Source organism: Brachycentrus maculatus, unplaced genomic scaffold, assembly GCF_059751285.1.
Source record: "Brachycentrus maculatus isolate JH-2025_06_01 unplaced genomic scaffold, ASM5975128v1 h1tg000185l, whole genome shotgun sequence".
Classification (NCBI taxonomy): Eukaryota; Metazoa; Arthropoda; class Insecta; order Trichoptera; family Brachycentridae; genus Brachycentrus; species Brachycentrus maculatus.
The window spans coordinates 435467-457500 of NW_028280936.1; the positions used below are offsets into that span (position 1 = coordinate 435467).

Consider the following 22034-nt stretch of genomic DNA (forward strand, 5'->3'; position numbering starts at 1 on the left):
AACCTTCATTTAGTCGCCCTATTCACAAAGACACTGTTTCGCATCATCTCACGCTTCCTGCTAAATTCACCCAAGCTTTAAACGAAACCACACAATGTTACAATGTGTATCGGATTACTTACTCTCGGTATTACATCATGACTCACAAAATGTAAACATATTGTTTTAAATTCTTAATATTTTAAAATAATTTTAAATATTTAATAATCGGAATGGCAAGTTGAAATTCACTTGATGAATTATTGTGTACAAATCAATATTCATAATTTATTTTGTCCAATGCCATTAATAACTTGGTCATTTGCTATAATGAGACTGGTAATTATGTGTATATTAACTGCGACACTGATATACCATTATATTCATATCTCTCTGCCAAGAGGATGTAAGTTTTATTATGGCTGCCTTGTTTTTATATTACAGGTTGCAATTTAAAATTACTCTCCTGAAAATATTTTTTTTAAATTGTTATGTTTTTGCAGCAAATTAGCAAAATGGTATTTTAGATTTTGACTCTCACTTTGTACTTTTTACCACACAGTACTGGTGGTCGATTGCAGTGGATGGACAACGCAATAGCTACGACGTGTAGATAACTTTATCTTAACTTTTAAACTTTTATTTCTAACAACTTAGGCATCCTTAAACTAATCGTCAATCCATTTTTTTCAGGTAATTAAAATTACCAATTTTTTTTAAATAAGTATTTGTTTATTGCGGAATGAAGGAAAGTCAAAGTTATCTGTACTAATAGTTTAAGAGTTATCTACGCTTTGGAATCAACACTCTGTTCTAAAAAGAAATCTGTATTTCCTTTTACTTGTTTTTTTAGATCGGCATCCACTTTTTGATTCATATGATTTTGATCTGTTGAATTTAATCAGTATTATTTTTATACATATTAAATTAATTATGTAATTCTTATATTAATAAATATGAAAAATTATATATTAGATGCATTATTTTAATGCAAACACTATGATCAATTTTTTTATCAATGATAGTAATAATAATTTTCTTACCTCTAATGTCATATTCGTGATTTATGCCTACCTGCAATTGTTTCAACTATTGCAACTCTATTATTATGTGTAGGTATAATTGGTTTTACATGATATAATATATTTATTATTTTTGTTATACTACCAAATTATATGTTTATTCTTGTTTATTTTTTTTAGTTTATTTTTATTGGCTTGTAACTAAAATAGAATACTACAATACAGAATCATATTAATGCTTGATATTGTATTTAAAGTCTTTCAAAATTGATATTTTAGTCTTATTTATTGTGTAAATTAATACACCCCCGGTACTTAACTCTCAGAATGTATGGAGAAACTATTTCGTCCGAACAAAATTATTCCCAAAGTAGAATAGATGAAAATGTGGCATTCACACTTATAATTCAAGGGCCGTCAAATTTATTTTTTCATAAGACTCGTAATGACATCTGTGTACTTCGTATAGTTACTTTATTCAACTTTATAAATTACATTAGAATACCGACATTACAAATTAAATTTTTATAAAATGCCTCTTTGTTTTGGCAACTGGATTAATTTTCGATCATATTTTTTTTCAATAATATTAATTAGAACTTGATTGCCTACAAGTTAAGTATTTACTGTTCAGAATCCAAACTCAAATAATATTTAAATGAAAGGTACTTTAACTCTTATATATACGTAATCATAATATATATATATATAATCTTCGAGATAAAATAAGAAACGCCAGGATCAGGGATATATGCGAGATCGAAGATGTCGTTAGGTGGGGAAGGCTACGAAGGAGACAATGGTATGCGCATGTGAGAAGAATGGAATCATCCAGACTCCCCACATCGCACTGTACGACCAACCCCATGGTAGACGACTCCCGGGCAGACCACCAAAGAGATGGGTCAATAGCTGGGAATCGACACCGCAGGAGGCTAATCCCTCGTAAAAACAGGCCACAAGCCTACAACAAGATGAAGAAGATGTTATAAAATGTATTTTGAGAAAATTTACTTTAACACATTGTGTACGGTGTGCACATATTTGTGCGTTTCAGAAACCTTGTGTGGTGGCACATATTTGTGCGTTTCAGAAACCTTGTATAAAATAAAGCATTTCAATAATAAACAATAAAATATTTATTTATTATTAGAAGAAAAAGTTTATTTTTTAACTTAAGTCGGCACTTGGTACTTACAAAGCAATAAACGCGTGTGGGGAAAGCCCATAAATCATTTTTTATTCGCAGATTTTGAGTTTTCGGCGGTTGTTAAACTGTGTTGTTATTTTCTAATATTTTATTAGTGTTTTTAACATTTTTTTTACTTTTGTGATTTGTGGACTAACATGATTTTATTTTGAGACGTTAGAGACCATTTAACCGTTTTTGTATTGTTTTCGAGTTCAACCTCAAGTTCAAAATATGAAGTTCACTGACATATTTTATATTTCCGGACAGCTGTCTAATGTCGCCCGCCTCAAGATACAGTTTTATCAAAACATTGCCGTAACTAATGTGTTAATATTACCTTAAAAGCTTAAGGATCCTGATTTTTCAATAAATAAATACATACATCTATTAGATTGTAGAAGTATTTCACATTACTCTATCTAAATAATCATGTTCTGCTCACATCCTTATACTTGAGAGCTTATTCCTAATTAGCATTTATAGAACTAGTAACACTGCGAATTAAAGGTTTCGCAACATAGTATTTTTATACACATTTCTTCTACCATAAACTCTTTTTTATGTTGACATTGGATCCAGAAAAATGACATTGGATACACAAAAGTGTTGAAAAAATTTTATACATTACCATGAATCAAATTTCATTTACGTACCCTGGACTGGTACCTGAAGCGGAGGGCTGATCACCTTTCCTTCATGTGTAAACGATCAAGATAACACTGCGTTTATATGACGCAGTGCCCTATTCACCATTGGGTGCGGATAAGGGTTTTATTATTTATATTAATATTATTTAATTTAACAGTTAAACTTAATGCATTTTTTGCACTGTACTTTTATTTTACATTATTTTAATGCATTTCAAATTACTAAAACAAAGTATTGTATGAATATACCGCTTGATTTTATTCATGTTAAATATTGTGTTTTAAATGAATACAATAGATTATTCTTCATCATGCATTTTACCAATAATGCTTACTTAATGACATTGTATTGTGCTTCGTAATAAAGACTGACCTATTTATATAAAGGGTTTAACCATTATTTTTCTAAGAATTTATGATCATCATTTTAAGTTTATTTATTGATTATATTCTCTGTTATATTATGACAAATTATATAATGTAATAAATGTTAATTTATTATTTAATGATTTTTTTATTACCATTCTAAACTGTTAAGGTGGGGACTGACCGGAGCCATTTCGTCGTAAGGTAACACGTTACGATGCGAGCATTCAGGCAGTCAGTACACAGAGCCGAGCGCTCCATCCATAGTCGGATGCTCGCCTCGAGCGACGTGACGATGAAATGCTCCCGTCAGTCCCCACCTTTATAACTAACTACAACTTGTACCATCACGTTGCTGACTGCAATTAAAATGCCACACTCATTTCTCCTGACATATCGCTCACTCCTTTCAAAAAACGTCATATATCAAAAATCGTTAATTTCAGTTGTGCATGTTATAATAAAAAGTTCATTTGATATTTTATATAGGTAGTTATTATATTTTATTTATTTTTACAACATTTTGAGTGTGTCCAAATACTTGTTCACAAAATCTGAATTATCTCCAATTACAGGAGTTATTTTCATATTATTTTTTGACATCTCATCAAATATGAAGAAGAATATGGAAGTCTGGGCATTTACGGGGCTGACGACCGATAGATACATCTCACATCATCTACATTACATCTCATTACATCTCATTACATCTCACCAATAGATGTCTCTAGTGAAGTTCTCGTGATTCAAGAACAAGGTTTCTAAATTGGTTCATATATACAGAACTTCCAAGAATTTGAGTAGTGTGGTTGTCAATAATGGGTAGAATTGGTGAATGTTACACGTGTGTAAAGTGATCACTTAAACCAGCCTATGACGGTCGTCAGCCCCGTAAATGCCCAGATTTCCATATTCTTCTTTATTTATTTTTAGTGCATTATATTTATTATGATTTATATCATCAACTCAATAATATAATCGACAATCAAATAATTATACAGATATCACATATCGCTTACTCCTTTCAACAACGTCATATATATAAAAAAAAACCTCAATTTTCAGTTATGCATGTTTTCGGAATGCCTAGAAAATGTACTATATCCCAGCAAAAGTGGCATATTTTTAACCTAATATTTACCCGCTACAGGGTAGAAAGTGTTGTTTTTGCATTTTGAAGAAAAAGTAGTGTTTTAATCTAGTAATAAACCTCCAGATAAACCTCTACATAAGTAGACTTTTGATCCGAGCACATTTCAGGTTCTCATATTTGATAGTGCCAAAACTTTCTTGGCTGTCCTTCTGTTCTTCCGTTCACATATGTTAAATATACTCACTTAGTCATTCTCTCGTCATCCATTTACTCCACAATCCGACACTTGTGTACAAAATGAGGTATTTCTAGTACAATTTTTAAAAATAACTTCATCAATTGCACCGGGTTATAAATCACAAATACATGGGGGACACAAAAGTAATGGCATTTTTAGTTCAGGGTATTTATAAAAAACAATACATAAAATGTTTTAGTACCCTTAAATTCTATATTCTTAATATCTTTGCTATTAAACCAATTTTTTTTCCATTGCTGGAATCACTTCCGAAATTCCTCAGCTAAATGCCAGTAAGACCCTCATCGAAACTTTGCTGAAAATAGTTTCATTATCGAATTTCCTGCCAAAATCAATTCTTATTTACTCAGTACCTTCTAATATTTTATGTTATGTTATGTTACTTTTTCTCAGATTTTATCATTTTCTTATAATCCTAGACCCCACCTAATTAATGGTGCATAGAGCACTGCATCTCATCGACACAATATTTTCATGATCATTAATTACATAACGACAAGGTGATCCACCTCTGCGTTTTAGGCACAAACCAATCCAGGGTGATATTAAACAAATATTACAGTGAAAAATCACTGTTATTTGTTTTGAACCCACCTGGAAATCAAACCTGGGACCTCGCTTTCCACTGCACTACGGAGGCACATAGGTGATCTGATGGCAATGCACTAAATAGTTCTAGTTCATCTTCAGTGGTTGAATATCCATTTATAAAGTATGTATATCAAAATCTGACCCGACCATATCTTATCATCACCAACGCTAGACTGTGACAACAAATGTAAACTCACAAACCGATCATTAAGTAGGTAAGTAGGGAGAAGATTTGCGACGGGGACTTTATTTCTAGATCGGAAGTCCCATTACTTTTGGGTCCCCATATGTATGTACACGTGTTATGTTAAAATGTCTTGTGTTATAAATACATTTAATTTTCGAAAATATTTCTCTTGAATAATGATAATGATGAACTCACAGATGCCAAAAAAATTACTCTTCTTATTACACAAAATATTTCGTTTAGTTTTGAAATGAAAATAAATGCTTTATAGCTCTTTTCTCCCGACATTAAATACGATCATTATTTTTTTTATTTACTGGGAAGAAAGTTTTTTAACTGAAAATTCTCTTACATATCTTAATTATGCAGTTGTAAACAGCTTATCTTATCCTAAAGCAAGAAATACCTCGAAAATCTCTCAATCTTAATAGCTGTTTTTTTTCTTTTTTAATTTATCCAGCCAAATTATATTCTCAGATATTTCATCGCGAATATCAGGACTCTAATTTCGGGACAGTCTTTGCTAAATTATGATTTCAAGGACAGTTTTTAAATTTAATATGCTACTACAGTGGTTCCCAACTTTTTTGTACTCTACAGCGGACACCACCTATTTTTAATCGACTTTTTTAAGTACTGTCATTTAATAAAACTAGGCACTCAAAAAAATTTATCTAAGATATAAATGAACATATTGTAGTCGTACAGGAGAAAGTGACCAACTAACAATATGTAGAATGTTTAGGAGAGCCATTTAAGTCACTTTTGCTTGGCAAGAAAATAAACATCAATGCAGTTAGTAATTTTTAACAAGTCAATATATTATGGTGCCATGGTGCCCGCGGGCACGGGGTTGGAAACTTCTGTGCTAGTATATGGTATTCAAACTAATATTGAATATTTTTTTTTTTTTTTTAAAACCCTTACCGCACCCCAATGGTGCATAGGGCACTGCTTCATTTAAAGGCGGTGTTATCTCGATCGATTGCACATGAAGGAAAGGTGATCAGCCCTCCACTTCAGATACCAGTCCAGTGTAATATTGAATAAATATTAGAGTGAAAAAAAAAAAATCACTTATATTTATTAAACCCCCCTGGGAATCGAACCCGGAACCCGGGAATATTGAATATAAAGAGAAAAAACTGAGTACTTATCAAAATTATCGGAAATTTGATTCTGCAATTTAGTTTATTATCATATACATATAAGTATACACTGAAGTTGAAAAGAATCGAGATATTTCACTTCTTTTTCCAAGTTAATATGTATTTTGTCTTTTGAGAAAAAAACGATAATTTTGCATGTTGTAAAAAATGTTTGATGAAAATTTTAATAATTGAAAATTTATTTCAAAATGGACGGATTATTTTAAGCACCAAATCATACAAAAATTCAATATGGCTGCTAACACAACAGGGTTAGAGTCCGGAAAATCTGAATTTAGTTAAACTGCCGTTTGCAAAATAAATACATGTTTATGAATTTAATAATATATGTACATATATATATTTATATATATATATATATATATACATATATATATATATATATATATATATATATATATATATATATATATATATATATATATATATATATATATACAATATATATATATATATATATATATACATATTTATATATATATATTTAATAAAGTTATGTATCCGAAAATGAAGTAGGTAGGTGAATTTTAAATTAATTTTATTGCACCTCAGTTATCAATCAGTGGAGTTGGTGTTAATAAAATCATCTATATACCTGTATATCTACCATAGGTATGTGTTTTTCTTCATATTGTGTGAGTGTAATTTTATTTTCTTCTATAGATAGCTACTTGAAAACGGTTTGTGACGTCTTGATTGTAATTAATAGATTTCGAATATTTTTGTTCCTTAAAAAATGCTCGCATTCTAGTAACTAAATTAAACTAAAGTGTGTTTATTTATATTCGCGGGTCAGTGCTCCCAATCTGCGGCCCTTGTGACAATTTTTATAATGTTGTGATGTTCTATGTTTACATTTTCCGCGTTTAATGTTTACTAACCTAATACCTCCATCTTTTAAGAATAAATATAATGTGTGTTATATTGTAGTTTGCTCAGCGTGATTTATACAAGAATATGATTTTATGTTATTATCCTCGAATAAGGCCGTATAATTTCTACCGCAGTTACATATGTAAACAAGAGAATTAATACATGGTGCAGTTTGAAAAACACGAAAGTATTTACCCAGAAACAATACATACTTTATGATGAAAATGTAGTTTATATGTGGATAAACGTATGATTGTATTTGACATACATGCTTATAAATATACCAAATTGTTTTTCACCGGTAAACTGGGTTTTTTCAAAACAATGAATTATATTGTGTTTTCGGTTTGTTGGATAATATCTGTCGGAACTAAATTTACCGAAAGAAAAAACAATATATCTTTTTTTAATCGAATTCGATTTTTAAATATCCATACCGACATGAAATTAAATGTGATAATAATCATTACGGTTATTTTAGCGTAAGTTATATCGTAAATATGTAAGCAGCAGTCAGTGGCGCGCGTTCTTACTTGTAAATACTAGTAAGTTGTAAATGAGAACACTTTTGTGGAAAATAATAATCAAAATGTCGCTAAGTTGGATATTGAACCGAGGATCTCAGATCAGAAGCCAACAACACTGCCACACACCACAATCTGACTCAATGCAAGAAGTAAACACTGAAATAAGGTATTTAAATATTCAATTTGTCGTAACATTTCCGCATCAATCGCGATACTTAGGTACCTTCTGATTTATTAATATTTTTCGGGCTATGGGCATGCGAGTTTTCTTATCCTTGCATACATTTTGGACCACATTACAGAGTCCACCTCCAGGGCCATAAACTTTCATTAAATTTAATGTTTTAAGAATTTGGTAAAATACAATGATTTTTTTTATGTTTGTAGGGTTTCGACGTTATTTGAAACATAACAAGTTAGTCGATAAGTAAGAAAAAACAAGACCCCTAGCTTATTATTATGGTGTGGCTTCCATTGACTTTTTATATGTTATTTAATGAGTTTATTTGATTTATTTATATCGACATATCTTGAGAATAGTTTTGGGTTTAAAAAAATATGCCTCAATCATCCTTTACCTTGATTTGTGCGACTCAATACGTTTACATGTTCTTGCATTAAATTAATGCAATACACGCATATTTTTGTGCATTACGAAACTACGCACTTGCATATCCCTTGGTACTTTTCATAAGCCAGAACTAATAATTACTAGTTATTGCAGATAATAATGCATGTTATGGGTCGCAAGTTCAAAGTAGATAATGAAAACATGTATTTATGTTACTTAACTCAAAACATTGTCAGGTTTTAAATGATTTTATGAATTTTATTTATAAATTTCGAGAAAATAAATTTATAGAGCCTTTAAATATTTTTTTTTTTGTTTTTAAACACGCAATGAATTTTATCTGGCAGTAAAAGGGTTATCGTGTACGTGATTTAAGTAACGTCTAGGCATAAATTACACGTGATAGTTAATATCTATTTAGTTTAAAAGACTTTAACATTATTCTATTAGGTATAAAAACAAACAAACCGAAACTAAATAAAAAAATAACAACAGACAAACAAACGGATGTGCATCAATTGAATTTTTAAAACCATAAACTTCCTGACAATACTGATTAAAAATTTGGGTTTGAAATCCTTAATTCGTTTGCAATATAAATCCCGATGTATTCATGTTAAAAATGACGACTTACATGGACGCGGTGCAGATAATTTTTACTGCGCAGTAAAAACTTTAACTTCCGTATGTAATCGATGCCCTCTGAACGCCGCGTACTTGAGTTACCTAACGTCTAAGTGACTCTGAAATCTAGTTGCGGCTTGTGCAACACCGTTTATTATTATATAGGCTTCAACTTTATAGTCTATTCCTCCTTAATATTTTATAGTCTATTCCTTCTTGTAGGTGGGTTTACTCTTTATGTTTAAAGTTACTATAATTTCATGTAATTAATGAGTGAAAATTCTTTGCAAAAACACTCGATTCACTTTTTATTGAATTTATAATGTAGGTATATTTATTGGTTTGCCCTCTGAACGTTTTATTTATTTGATGTATCTATTTTCACTGTTTAACGTGATCATCGTAATATTTATGTTTGAACAAGTAGCTACCTGTTCATATTTTTCGCGTAGTAAATTACTTATCTGTCTATTTTTATCCAATAATAGATTGTATTTTGCTCTCAGCTCGGATGTTTTTTAGTGGTATTAAAAATAGACCGCCTCGCGAAAACTGACACAAGGAATTTCTATGTTTATGTGAATACGTAAAATTATGATGAAATTTATTTTACTCTGAATTTCCAAATCAGTTATTTATATTTTTTTTAAAACCTTATCCGCACCCAATGGTGCATAGGGCACTGCTTCATATAAACGCAGTGTTATCTTGATCGTTTTACACATGAAGGAACCTTTCCTCCTCATCAGCCCTCCGCCCTCCGCTTCAGTTAACAGTCCAGGATAATATTGAATAAATATGACAGTGAAAAAATCATTTATATTTATTTGACCCCCCCCTCTGGGAATCGAACCCGGGACCTCCAGAACGGTAGCCGAGCGTGCTGACCATTGCTGGCCGTTATTTTCATATTTTAAATAAGGAAACATTTAAACAAATAAATTATTGGTGAATATTTTTCTATTTTATTAACTTTAAATACCTTTTCTTTGCATTATGTATATAGGTTTTTATGCATGTACATAACTAACTATATAATAATTTAATGGATACATGCATAACCAGAATAATTGCTTGAAATTATAGTTTAAAAAGTACGATTTGATATGATGTATGAATGATTTTTTGTTCATATTTCTTATATTTTTATTTATTATCTAAAATAATATTGTTCACGTTTTATTTACGAAGAGGTGAAACTCAAAGAATCAACCTTAAATTACCTAACGTCCAAGTGACTCTGAAATATCTACGGCTTATGCAACACCGTTTATCATGTCCCTACTCAGGCTTCAACTTTATAAGTTTCATAGCCTATGCCTACTTATGAGTGGATTTACTCTTTATGTTTAAAGTTACTATAATTTCTTGTAATTCATGAGTGAAAATTTTAGGCAAAAACACTCGCGAAAGAATTAACATAAAAACTCTCATAAACAGTACAGCTTAATCTAAAAATGTTTTTAAAATATTTATTTAGAAACTAACTTTTTATAACATTATCTTTAACTTCAAAATGGTTAATCTTTTTTATAGTTTATTTTATGAATTAAAATTAATGGTTTATAAAATCATAAATTAAAACTATATAAAACATTCAAAAACACAATTTTCTTTTTCAAATATAAACTTATCCACTTCTAACTTGAGCGAAAAATGCATTAAAAATCTGATAAATTTGAAATACTTACTTAATTATAAAATGTTTTCTTGAAAGTGGTCACTATTATTTTGATAATAAATCGTGATTTTGGATGTAAGTGTTTATTTTTTGTTATTTTTGCAGGCAAATTGCTTTAGATTCTAGATTATTTATTATCTTTCATCTTTATGAGACTTGCATACTATCATAGATCTGGCATTTGTAGAAGTATAATTTGGCGACTTTCCTAGTCTTCGTACGAGTCTAAAATACCGTCATAATATTATACGTATTCCACTTCACAATTAGTAACCATGACCGAGTTCAGCTAGTATCTATTATGTCTGTTAGTATTATCTATTACTATTATTACGCCGTTTCCCCGCAGGAGTAGGCAGAGAGGATGGAACGCCACACTCTTCTGTCCCGACATACACTCCTTCACATCCATACATCTAGTCATATATGCCCTCCGAATACGCAGACTTTGACACCAACAGATTTTAGGTTCTGGTTGATCTGATCGTGCCAAGTCTTTTTCGGCCGTCCTCGTTCTGTTCTCCCGCTCACATTCGTCACATATACTTTCTTGGTCATTCTCTCGCCATCCATTCGCTCCACATGTCCATACCACCTTGAAAAACTCCTCATAATATTTTCAATCATGTCTAGTTCAGCCTTACATTCCATTCTAATATCTTCGTTTTCAACTGTCGTCGGGTTGCGGTCCCGTGGTTAGTGTCGCGGACTCTTAAGTCAGAGTTTCTCGGTTCGGACCCACTCTACAATAATTTGATACCTATTTGTAATAATGAGCCGCTGGGCTCACAGAAATAGTAGGATATCGAAAAATTGTGTAAATAATAAAAACAAAAATATTTTTCATTTTTCAAAAAAACTGTTCAATGATTTTCCGCACATTCGCTTCAGGAAGCGAATTTCAATTGTGTTCAGTCTATTTTCATCCTTTATATTCTAATGTTTTTTTCTTTATTTGTGCATCTTTTCACCAGCGGTAAATACATACATATTATGAATGTATAACTTCTTGCGTTTCTCAAGTAAGCGAATATAATCCAGAATTCGGACCTCACATACTAATGTAAGAGTTTCTGCTTAATAAAAAGCTTGCCTCACCCCACCACAGATGTCTCTAGTGAAGTCTATTGAATTCAAGGACTGTATTTCGAGTTTAATCAATATATTTAGAAGTTCCAAGAATCTGGATAGTGTGGTTGTTGATCATGGGTAGAATTGTAATTTAATTTAATGTTACACGTGTGTAAAGTGATCACTTGAACCAAGCTATGACGGTCGTAAGCCCTGTAACTACCCGGACTTCCATATTCTACACGTGTATAAGTAATCATTTGAAACAACCTATGGCGATCGTAAGCCCTGTAAATGCCCGGACCTTCATATTCTTCTTCGTCTGTGTTGATGTGTCAAAAAGTAATGTAACACATATATGTATTTATGTGATTATGGAAATCAGGCAAATCAGCATACAGCAAAATTTAATCTTGCAAAGTATTTAATTCTTTAAGTTGTAAAACAAGTAGACAAACAGTCTTTGTTTTTCAGTTAGAAAAGTATTGTACCTGTGCCAAATTAATTATTTTCATATTATTTTTTGACATCTCATCAAAGATGAAGAAAAATATGAAAGTCTGGGCATTTACGGGGCTGACTACCGTCATAGGCTGGTTTAAGTGATCACTTTATACACGTGTAACATTCACCAATTCTACTCATTATTGACAACCACACTACTCAAATTGTTGGAAGTTATATATATATATATATATATATATATATATATATATATATATATATATATATATATATATATATATATATATATATATATATATATATATATATATATATATATATATACATATATATATATATATATATATATATATATACATATATATATATATATATATATATATATATATATATATATATATATATATATATATATATATATATATATATATATATATATATATATATATATATATATATATATAACTTCCAACAATTTGAGTAGTGTGGTTGTCAATAATGAGTAGAATTGGTGAATGTTACACGTGTATAAAGTGATCACTTAAACCAGCCTATGACGGTAGTCAGCCCCGTAAATGCCCAGACTTTCATATTTTTCTTCATCTTTGATGTTATGATATATAATTTACAATTTTGAAACATTATTCTTAAATCACTTGAACTTCACTAGAGACATCTATTGGTGAGATGAAAAGAAGCTTTTTATTGAACAGAAACTCTTTTATTTGTATGTGAGGTCCGAATCCTGGATTGCGTTCACACACATGAGAAACGCCAGAAAATATTATTTTCATTTTTATCATTTTAGCTTATAATTTGACCAGATAATTTATTTACAAAAAAAATATATATGTATTTATATATATATATATATATATATATATATATATATATATATATATATATATATATATATATATATATATATATATATATAAATATATATATATATATATATATATATATATATATATATATATATATATATATATATATATATATATATATATATATATATATTTATATATATATATATACATATATATATATATATATATATATATATATATATATATATATATATATATATATATTTATATATATATATATATATATATTTATATATATATATATATATATATATATATATATATATATATATATACATATATATATTTTTTTTTTTTTTTTTCTTTTAACGATTTACTGATACGTAAATCCCATCGTGTCAAACCAAGAAAATGAAAAAGTGAAAGAAATACCTTCGAGATATGTCTTATCGCTAGTAATTTGGTAATGCTATCCCGACATCCCGGAGGTTTTTAAGCCACGTGGTTCATAGAACCTCGGGATTTTCCGGGTAAACGGGAATTTTTTTTATGCACGCTTTTTACATGTTGAATCAAAACACTCCACATTACGAAATGCCATAATAGGGAAAATTAACATTACTTATTCAAATTAAAACCAGAAAATAACAAGGTAATAATAATAATAAATTTGGATAATTTATACATATAGCGCCATTTTCGTAAAATACTACCTCAAGGGCGCTTCACTGTGAATGAATTGGGGAAAAAATAACAAGATCACGCGTCCATAACAAGATGTCCATAGCAAGATCACGCGTTAGATTTAGATGGTCTATTTATTCAGCGTTTATTTTGTCTTTATTTATCCATATTTCTATAGTCAAATAAACTAACATTTAACTTAAGAAAACGTAGAAAAAATATTTGAATACTCGATACCGATTGAACGGTGATACATGTACTCTTAGTTTCTAAGTGTTTCTATTTGGAAAAATGTCAGTTGCTAGTCGTAACTTACGACACAGGTGAGCGATGACATGTCTACTATTTCTGTTGTTAATTTTGAGACATTTGTAATTTTAATAATTAAATACCGGGCTGACCACCAAAGAGATGGATCGATAGCTGGGAATCGACATCGCAGGAGGCTAATCCCTCTTAAAAACAGGCCACAAGGCCTACAAGATGAAGAAGAAGAAAGATACTTACAAAAACAAAATTTAAATAATTTCTTATGACTCTAATACACCAATGAAGTAACAAAGGTGAATGTTTCGTCATTTATTTTAATATCATATTAGCACTTTTTTAGTAAGTAAATCGTTAGTAATAAAAGTTTTGAATTTCGTTTATAAAATATTTGTACGCTTGCCATTATTATTTAATCCACCTCTGTGGGTAATGGTTAGGGTGTTTAGCTACCGTGCTGGAAGTTCTGGGATCGATTCCCAGGGCGGGGCGTAAAAAAAATATTCGTGATTTAATATTTATTTAATATTACCTTAATATTTATTTAATATTACCCTGGACTGGTCCCTGAAGCGCAGGAGTAATCATCTTGCCTTCATGTAAGTAACAATCAAGACTTACATGAAGATGCACTGCGTCAATACGATGCAGTGCCCTATGCATCGTTGGGTGCGGATGTGGGTTACAAGAAGATAATTTTAACAAAATTAGCATTTCATATTCTTTTTTGACATCTCATCAAAGATGAAGAAGAATATGGAAGTCTGGGAATTTACGGGGCTGACGACCATCATAGGCTGGTTTAATTGTTTTGCACACACTCAAAACGTTGTAAATTAGCATTTTGTTAAAGAGAAAAAAAGTAATGCTGAAATCGTCCTTGCTCAGTCGCGGGAATTCGGGTTTGAATTTTCATATTACCAAAATCCCAAGACTGCAAGAGACCTTCGAGATTGAGTTCCCTACTCGTAATAAAACGTTGCGAATTACGCAAACGCACGTGTGAAAATTCGTTTCACTACTAAAATATCGCAAAGAAAACCGACTGCGGTCGTATTTTCATATAAGCATGACAAACGTTCGCGCGATCGACAGTACCGCTGAGGTCGTCTGCGTAGCGAGTGTCGCTCTAGTGTCGCTAAGTGGTCCGGAATTAATTTAGTTCGGTGAAATAACATTGTCGGTGTACAAGGTTGACAGTTTGAGTACAAACGCTAGTTCGTGTTGTGATAATAAAAATACGTTTTTGTTTGGAAAATGCACTTTGTTTATGTTACGGCTGTGTATAGTATAGTCGATGCACTCTTATCAAGCCGCTCGCACTCTCGCTCTTCCCTTTACGAAGTCGTTTCCTTATTTCTCACTGAACTATCCCTGACGGAGTGCTGTATTTTGTGTTGATCGTAATAAGTTTTTTTTGGTAAGTTGTTTTTGTACTCGATATGCATATTAGAGACGTCACAAATGTTTTTTGTTCTATTTCCTTTTATGACGTATTTCCCGCACAATATTATTTATTTTTGTTGATATTTACTTTTAATATTTAGTTATGTAAAAACAATTAACGATATCATTGCCAATTGAAATCTTTTTACAATGATGATATTTATATTATTTTTCTAATAAGCCAGCGCTACGAAAATTTCATCGTAAATTTTTTCGCATAATTATTTTGATTCCAAATTTTTTTAATACAAAACAATACATATGCATTCAAATTGAACCTGTAAGTTTTGCTGTTTATAACTCTGTCAAATTAAATGGTTATTCATCAAAATTTTATAAGCATAACATAATACATTTATTAAAATTTTACTTGTAAGTTTTCGTACGTTGATAACTCTGTCAACATAAATAGTTCTTCCATATGCTTCAACTAGGGAGGACATAAGCAATCAATATTTTGGTATTATTTAATCGATGAATGCACACCACTTTACAGATACATGACTGTAAACAAGCTCTCACCTTTTCCCTTATCCGCACCTGTTATTGTGTTGTTAGAGTACTGAATAAAATGTAACGTTATCTCAATCGTGTTTTCGTTTCGTTGTTTCGAGTAAGAAAAATCATTGAAAAGGCATGATGTATTGAAACTTTAAGCATAAAAAATTTTAAATGTTAATAAAAGCTGCAAAAATAATATGTCGATCGGCAATAATGATTTGTCTGATAGCTTCTGCTAGTTGAGTTAACGCACGCACATGTCTTCGAAACTTATTTACATTTTTTTGGATATTTTTTTTCCTAATTTAATGTAATCTATCTCAATATTATAGCTTTTCACAAATTTGGAAACATGTTATTTTACCATATAATCAACCAAATAAAAATGTTTGAGTATTTCAAAATTTACAATTTTACGGTTTTTACTAGACCAACAACTAATTTAAAAAATATTTAAAAAAAACACTCCTTATCATCGATTGTTTGCTTTGTGTAACACCATTTACTAGTTAAAATATTATTTTAGTCTCTTATTTGTCTACTTCTTCTTGGTTTAGAGAGGGTTGTCTGTTGCGTCCTCAGACGATAGTGCCTCCTCGAAGAAGGTTTCCCAATTATCCTTCTATCTCTTGGCGAGACGTCCCGTAAGGCGGTGGACGAGTTTGAGGTGCTTCACTGATTCTTCGAGCCTTTCATTCCTCATTTTTTTGCACATGTACATCCCAGTTTTTTTTATTATTTCTATCCCTTATCTGACTCTATCCTGTACTTCACAATTTGCTAGTATTTCTTTGATTCTAACTCTGTCCTTTTTTGTGTTTCTTGATATGGAACTCTCGATATTTATAACCTAGAACATAAGTAATAATTTAGTCCTCCGTGTCTCCGCCCGTGTTTGAATTCCTTACTTCATTATGCGCCGAACACATGACAATTTTTTATTTTACTCCGTTGCCTTAATTTATTTATTCTTTTATAAATATCCATATTTAAATATCCAGAGTTAGCTGTTTCTTATACTTAGCCTTTGATTTCCTTTCGGAGGTTTTGGTAGCCGAACAGATCCACCCTAGGTACATAAATTACCCAACTTGCTTTATTGGTGTTATTGGTTATATCGTGAAGAAGCTAGCACTTCACTGGGTTTATGGAGAACGTGACACATCTAGCTTTGAACTTAATATTGCAATCTTGTACATATAATTGTATGGTAAGGAGAACAATATATTTTTTTGCTGGTCTTCCTCTATTTTGTATAAGTATAGCATCGTCTGCGCAGGTCATAACAGATTAACCTTTTTTCAAATCTTAAAGTGTTAAATATCCATTTAAAAAAAACTGAGCATTATGTGGCATAAAATCAATAATTATCTTGATATGATGAATGGTTTAGATGAAAATCAATACTAACTGAACCAACCTCCGTTAAGAGCCATTAATAGGCTTCTTTGCCTCACTCAATATTTGAAAAATGATACATTCCTTGTATGGTATGTTTTGTTAAATTTTGCATGCTCCGTATAACTTGCATAAGTATAATCATAGTAATCAATTACTACTTTGTACAATACAGTTTGTATAGGTTTATTCAAATCCTCGAGTCACAACTGACGAAACTGAGAAATCGTTTTGAAAATGTTTTAAATTGTCATTATTTATTTTTTATTTTTTTATTTTTCACACATTTCGCTTTTCTACCATTTTTTTACTGTGCAATATTGGGACATATAACTATTTTTTTTAAATCTCCGAATGAAGGATAGAACAAAAAAAATATTACAATCAGTTTCGCATCCACAAATATTTTGAAATAAATCAAATCTGTAATTTATCCCCCCAAGACCATTGTGGAAATATTGACAGATCTCAACCCTGAACATATATAAGTTTGAAAAAAATCAAGATTATACGAGTACGAATATGCAATATTGATTAATTGATTATATTTTTTTATATTCCATAAAGCACATCGTTCATTAAAGAAAGATGAAAGTTATTTGAATACATTCGAAATGCGTTCTCTCAGATAAATGTGCAGAAAAACGTTGTATGATAGGATTTAAGGAAAGAATGCAAGGCTGAGATAGCATTATCGATACAATCAAGAAAGGTGTGTTGAGATGCTTTGGGCATATGTATAGAATGAGTGATGAATGAATATTAAAACAAATTTATGAGACAAATGTCTTCATTCTTCTTCAAACCCTCATTCTCACCCGATGGTGCATAGGGCACTGCATCATACAAACCCGGTGTTATATTGATCGTTAAAACATGAAGGAAAAGTGATCAGCCCTCCGTTTCAGGTACCAGTCCAACCAGGGTAATATTGAATAAATATTAGAGTGCAAAAATCACTTATATTTATTTTATATTCCTCTGGGAATTGAACCTGGGACCTCCAGAACGGTAACCGAGCGAGCTGACCATTACACTATGGAGGCGGACAAATGTAGTTGGTTATAAAACCAAAGGAAGACAGTGGAAGACTTGGCATGATCAAGTACTTCAAATACTTGAAAGTCAGGTATTGGAATGATCGGTCGGTATGTATGTGGAGATGGATGAATGTATGTAGAACAGGCGATGATTGTTTGCTAAGTCAGATTGGTGCGGCGTTCTGTTCTCTCTGCCTACTCCTGCGACGGTTAGTTAGTTAGTTACATAGTATAAACAGTAAACAACCTTACGTCTTTAAAGGTTAGTGACTTGTATATGTAAATATCCCTACTATCTACAGGTAGGTAACTGTATTGACATTTCAGCCAACAACACGTAGGTACTAAACAATGCACAATATTAAACGCATTCCAAAAACATATAAATTCTGTATTCACAATGATTTTACGAGAAGTTATGTTTACATATCTTTATTTGCAGCTGTATATTAATAATTAATTCTTATTTGTTTTTACAACGTTTAACATTCCAACCTAATAAAATGTTGTACGTCACACATTTTTGTACATTCGGCGACACCTGTAAAAATAGTATGTCAACATTTTGAGTGTGTCCAAATACTTGTTCACAAATCTGGATTATCTCCAATTATAGGAGTTATTTTTCATATTATTTTTTGACATCTCAAAAATTAACTGGTCAAATTATAAGCTTAAATAATAAAAATGAAAATGATATTTTCTGGCGTTTCTCATGTGTGTGATTTTAATCCAGGATTCGGACCTCAAATACTAATAAAAGGGTTTCTGCTCAGTAAAAAGCTTCTTTTCATCTCACCAATAGATGTCTTTAGTTAAGTTCTAGTGATTCAAGAACAATGTTTCAAAATTGGTTCATGTATATAGAATTTCCAAGAATTTGAGTAGTGTGGTTGTCAATAATGGGTAGAATAGGTGAATATTACACGTGTGTAGAGTGATCATTTAAACCAGCCTACGACGATCGTCAGCCCCGTAAATGCCCAGACTTCCATGTTCTTCTTCTTCTTTGATGAGATGTCAACAACAAGAAAATACTAGAGGTTATGTTTACATATCTTTATTTACAGCTGTACATTAACAATTAATTCTTATTTGTTTTTACAACGTTTAACATTCCAACCTAATAAAATGTTGTACGTCTCACATTTTTGTACATTCGTCGACACCTGTAAAAAAAGAATGTCAATTTATTTTAAATTACAAAAAAAATTGCACCATATTTTTATTTACTGTCGCAATTAACGACTTGGTAAGTACAGTAGAACAACGAAAAAATGTTTTTTGAGAATTTTGATTTTCAAATCTCGGTTTATTTTTTCATCTTGAATATTATTTTTAAAAATACATATTTTTAACAATAATTCAAATCTCGGTTTATTTTTTCATCTTGAATATTATTTTTAAAAATACATATTCCGACGCCTATTTACAGACGATGGACCATTTATGGCAGCATCCGCATCGAAACGACGCAAAGTATGATATTTCAGATCGTTTTTTGAAGAGATAAATAGACCCATTGTCAAATTAATATGAAAATTTACTAACAGCACACTTAAAAATTTAACACAAGGACCATTCACGTTACGTTTTATATGAATAAACGCCGTTCTGCAGCGCCGAAACTAAAAATCATATATCTTCATAATAATCAGCATAAATACATTCAAATTAAATTAAATATTTTATTTATCTTTACAGACTTGTGTACGTACATATTGTTTTAATATTGTTACAGAAATTATTACTTTATTAAGAGACATTTCTAGTTTTTTAAAAAAATATTTTTCTAGTTACGCAGTGCCTTTCCAAACAAAAAGCTAATTGCTTGAGAATGGATTTATTTCAACATGTTTTAAAATTTAATTAAATATGTAATACAATACTCGCTCGCAAACGAAGTCAAATCCTTGGAGGACCTCTACTGGGCTCCAAAAAGGTGAAGCTCCTACCACCAAGACAGGTCGTGAGTTATATGACTCGCGTAGTTCTTGGGAGTGAGCTGTAATATAGAGGGAGGTCACAATAGACCTAATATGGTCGCGGTGACATAAGGGATGCAAGATCCCTTGACCTCAAAACAAAAACAACAAAAAATACAATATTATTTTCTCATGCATAATAAGGTTTTTTTTCATTACATTTATATATTCTACAATATTTGTATGATATTTCTTGGGAGTATATCAAGATGTTTTATTCAGAAATTAATATTATATATATATATATATATATATATATATATATATATATATATATATATATATATATATATATATATATATATATATATATATATGTGTGTGTGTGTGTGTGTGTGTGTGTATATGTACATGTGTGTACGTATTTATACATATATGGCAACTATTCTTACGATCATAATTTTATATCATTCAGCGTTCTTGTTTATTTTCTTAGTTGAATATAACACGTTAAAACAATGAGTAATTACATATTGTAGTATTGAATCCTTTATAATCGTAACCAACTTCAATAAGTAATGAACCATTTACTATATTTATTACATTACACGCGGACATCTGATTGGAATAATATTATCGTACAGATGAATAATTGTTATTGAAACGTGTCTTGAAAATAAACCCGGCTTTTGATCTTCCGTACAATTTTTCACTCATGAATACCACTTTTCACCATTAAAAAATGTTGAAATCATTTTAATATTCTTCTACATAATACAAGACCTAATTTGGAATAGTCGAAACCGATAAAATCAATATCCCGTTTTTACCGAATTATTTTTTTTAATAAAATAGTTAAAATATTTTCACATTCAGTATAATGTCAATTTATTCAAAAAATTGTTTTCTCAGTAATCACAGCGTTTATTGAATTATAATAACAGATGCAATTAAACATTTTCCTTTGCATTAATATTTTGCATAGTTTGTTAAATATAATATAATTATGTGTTCCTGACTGGCGTAGTTCTATATGTCAGTAATTTTTTAACCGCTCAGCTATATAATAAATAAAAGTAACACTCCGGTTAAAAAAAAAATACTAAATATTTTTCTAAATAACTTTATCATTAGTTTTAGTGAAAAAGGCTTTTAGCTAATAATATCCTTTATAATATAATTTCTCAAAATATTAATTATCCTCGTTAATATTAAAAGTGCATTCGATGGCTATGCGGTCCCGAGCGAGATGTGCCAGGCAATCTGACGCTGTACCCAAAGGAAAGATAACCTTCTCTTCCTAACCTTTTCCGCACTCAATGGTGCATAGGGCACTGTATCATATAGAAGCAGTGTTATCTTGATCGTTAAATACAAGAGGTGATCAACCTTGCGCTTCAGGTGCCAGTCCTTCAGGGTGATATTAAATAAATATTAGACTGAAAAATCACTAATATTCATTTTGACCCTCTCCGCGCTAACCACTACAATATGGAAGTGGACAAAACCTTCTACTTAACTTTTATTGTTGTTTTGTCAATTTTTTTTTTTTGAATTACCTAACGTCCAAGTGACTCTGAAATCTAGTTACGGCTTATGCAACACCGTTTATCATGTCCCTACTCA

At 30.5% G+C, this 22034-nt stretch overlaps 1 protein-coding gene across 1 annotated transcript in view; it reads left to right on the forward strand.

Annotated features, from left to right (window-relative positions):
- The first annotated feature begins 15188 nt into the window (after window positions 1-15188).
- LOC148307902 (uncharacterized) overlaps window positions 15189-22034 on the forward strand; it is a 26505-nt gene continuing 19659 nt past the window's right edge. The window contains exon 1 of the mRNA XM_088262630.1: window positions 15189-15518. The gene's annotated coding sequence lies outside the window, so the exon portion shown is untranslated. The remainder of the gene's footprint in view (window positions 15519-22034) is intronic.